This window comes from Meriones unguiculatus, chromosome 2, assembly GCF_030254825.1.
Source record: "Meriones unguiculatus strain TT.TT164.6M chromosome 2, Bangor_MerUng_6.1, whole genome shotgun sequence".
Lineage (NCBI taxonomy): Eukaryota > Metazoa > Chordata > Mammalia > Rodentia > Muridae > Meriones > Meriones unguiculatus.
The window spans coordinates 124,583,300-124,587,295 of NC_083350.1; positions in this window are offsets into that span (position 1 = coordinate 124,583,300).

Here is a 3,996-nt window from a genome sequence, read left to right on the forward strand (position 1 = left end):
CAGCATCCTCTGACCTGGGGTTATAGGTGTGTGCTGGATGTCCAGCTTGGTTACTTGGTTGTTGAGGTCTGAACTCGGGTCCTTACAATTTTTCAGCAAGTGCTCTTTAATTACTGAGCCACCTTTGTAGCCCTCCCTGTACTAACTGGCAAGCTCCACTCTCATTTCTCTGAGTCACAGCCCTCTACAGGATCAGTGTCTGTGTAGGGACATACATATCAGAGTACAGGTACCCTTGTAACCTCAGAGGCATCAGCTCCCTCTGGCACTGGAGCTGCAGGTGCTTATGAACTACCTGATACAGGTGCTGGAAACTTTGGTCCTTGGCAACAGTTTTAAAGGTGGAACCGTTACTCCAGCCCCCGTGTTTTTCTCATGATTCTGCATACTACATACACATGATGGTCAGTGTTTTGCTAGTGTGCCGAGTGTATGTAGTGAGAGTTTTGGTTTCTTTTAAAAAGCCTAGTTATGTTGTGTGGATACATTTTGTTTTCATACTAGGTTTGGGATATGGGGCTGCTTCAGTTTGTCCACAGCTATCATTTGTTATTGTCTCTAGGAGGGGCATGATTTTTGCCAGCTGTAGATAGTTTAACTCTGGGGACTCTGAAGAGGGCATAAATGGGAGAGCCAGCCTGAGAGGGCCTGTGGTGGCTGCTGCTCCCCCTATTCTTGTTCCCACTGCTGCTGGTCCTGGCTGGTTCCTGCTGGTCCATGCTGGTCCCTGCTGGTTCCTGTTGCTGTATTTGCTGTTTTGTTCATTGAATTGCTAGATTCTGGATTGCTGAATATTCTGATGACTAAGATGGGACTTGCCTCTAGTAACCCAACACCCCTAATCATCAGGAAGAAGTCTAAAGAGGTCTACACCCTCTTTCCTCTGTAACCTTCATTCTTTCCTACCTAATGTTGGGGTGTGGGAAGGGCTTAGGGTGGAATAAGGTTTGGAAGGGAGGTAGAGGTATAAGAAATCAGCAAAACAGCTAAACAAATAAGCCAATATTAGAGCCATCATGTCGTTGCCTCCAGCTGTCTGGAATGCTCTTATTGTAGGCCTGGGCATGGCTGTGACTTTCGGATCTAGCGGTCCCCAGGTTAACTACCACCTTCCTCATAAACTTTCTAACTCATAATCCTGACACTTCCTCTCCACTGTGATTGTGCTTTGTAGGCTGTCTAAAACTGTCATGTTGCATGACCTGCTAGAGCAGCATGGGCTTCCTTTTTCATCTGCAGTACTGTAGCATAGCACATGCGGCTGACTACAATCTGCAGTTACTATGTGTCTCAGTTAGGGTTCCTATTGCTGTGATAGAAAAGTTACTTAGGGGAAGAAAAGTTTTATTCTACCTTACATCTTGTCAATCCATCACTGAGGGAAGCCAGGGAAGAAACTTGGGGCAGGAACCTGGAGGCAGGAACAGAAGTAGAAGTCAAGGAGAATCAGCACTTACTGGCGTACTCTTATGGCTTGCTCTGCCTTCTTTCTTTTATAGCACCCTAGACCACTAGTGCGAGATGGTACCTCTGAGAGTAATCTGGCTTCTTCCGAATCCCTCATCAATTAAAATTCATCACAGGTTTGCCACAGTCCAATCTGACGGGGGCCTTTTTTCAGTTGAGGTTTCTTCTTCCAAAATGATTACAGCTTGAATCAAGTTGAAAGAGAACTAGCTAGCACACCTTGCCAGACAATATGAATGCAATAGTAAACAAAAATAGATGCTCTTTATTTTTAACAACTTAATCTTTATTTAATTAATAATTTATTCATTTTATTATGTTAATCATTGTAATTTATTATACTAGTTATATAGTATCTCAATTATTATAGTTAACAGCAATAAATAATTTATTATTAACAACCATTAGATTACTTAGGCTGCTTGTTACTCAGTCTTTGGCTTAAGAGATAATTATTACATGTCTTCTCCACTTCAGAACCTGGAGATTTTATGTCACTGTACAGTAAGGAAAAATATCTCCCTTACTTCCTGAATTAAAATTCAAGAAATCAATCAGAAAAGAAAACAACAGGTAGACAAATACATAATACCACGAAAGAAGAAGATGAAACATCCAGATGTGCCAGAGGTGTGTTCTGAAGTGGGAAGAGTTGGAAAGCTCTCGGCAAAGGTATACTTAGCAAGTCTCGGAAGTAGCAAAGGATGCTGAAGTGTTTAGAGAGTGTCAAGAGGGAGGGAAGGAAGGAGGCTGGGCAGACAGCTAGGAACCTATTATGTATGGCTTTGGGTTTTATTTTAATAGGGATGGGAATCCATTAGGGTTCAAAGCTGAAGAGTGACAATCTTTTGCAGTACAGATTTCTTTTAAGAACTATTTTTTGCTCATGGAGTTTCTGAGGAGATTGGCTGAGAATAGTTTCTAGGACTCTTGACATTCCTGCCTTGTCCTCTGCACACACCAGGCCTTGTGATGGTAGCTAAAGTTTCTGGAATGTGTTCCCATATTTGTACATTTTTGGGAGGGTTCTGGCTTGGCCAGTATGTCTGGCTTAACAATATCTCTTCACACTCATGTGTAAAAAACAAACAAACAAACAAACAAAAAACCAAAAAAACAAAAACAGAAAAACACAATTATGAAGTGAGAGGAAGGATTACAGAGTGATAACAGAAATTCACTGGCTCCCTGTAGCTTCAAGGAAGAACATGATATAAATAAAGAATATACATAGTTTGGGTCCTTTCCACAATCATAATTTTTTAAAAAGACAGAAACCCAGACAGGTCTTCTGGGATATTTTTTTTTTAAGGTTTAATGATTAATGCAGGCAAAAGTAGAAGTCAACTGACTGTGCAAAGCAAAACAATCCCTGGGATTTGTTTGACCTACAGGCATTTGGATGACCCCTAAGACTAATGTTTTTTGAAACACGTTTCTACTTTATCACATGGTTTGTCCACGGAGAGACGTTTCAGAATCAACCATGATGTTAATAAGTAAACGAATTTCTGAGAAGGTTGGGAAAGGACGCGGTAAGATCTGACCATAAATGAAAAATGAGCCAAAGAATGTTCTGAGGTACTCCATGTATTCACTTCCTGGTTTCTAGAAAGACTGTGAATGCATTATATTCTCTTAAGGCCTTTTGTTTGTTTGTTTATTTTAGTTTGAGGATTTCATATATGAGTACACTGTATTTGCACTCTTTCTACCCCTTCTTCATTCTCCTCAAAGTCCCCCCATATTTCCAAGCACACCCTCTCAAATTCATGACCCCTTTCCCCATGCATCAGCTACTACCACTCAATCTCCTGAGCCCTATTACCATTTCCCCAGTTGCTTAGGGCTGACCCCTCAGGATTGGGATCTCATCCCTGTAAACAAAAAAGAAAAAAAAAATCTGGTCTTTCCTCTCTCAGCTGTCATTGACTACCTATAGACACTCATTTAGCGATGGGGCTTGTAAGTGGACATGTTGATTGGTGTGGTCTTCTTGGGTCTGTTTAGGCTCCCATTGTGTTGAGCATTCATGGAAGCAACATTCCATCCTTTCCAGAAGTAGCCATCACACAGCAGATGTTCTGGTCTTCAGGCTCTTAGAGTTTTTCTGTCCCTTTGCGTACCATGTTCCCTCAACCCTAGGTGTAGAGGTCATGTTACACATATCCTGATTGGGCCTGGGTACCCCATGCTCACTCATTTCTTGCATTTTAACCAGTGGATCTCTATACCAGTCTCCATCTGCTACAAAAGAAACTTTAATGAGATGCAAGGATGGCACTTATCTATGAGTGTAAGGAAGAGTCTTTAGGAGGTATTTGCAGACTATGTTACTTTAATATATGGATGGAGTAGGTTCTCCTGTAGGGCCTATGACCTCTCCAGTCAAGAGTTCTTGGTTAGGTTTACAGTGCCAGGTCTGAGTTCTTTCCAGTTGAGCAATCTTTTGGTCCAATTCAACAGATATTGTTTGTCCCTTAAAAAAGTACTACTATTGTTCCCTTAGGGACATCTTGCCAGTTCCAT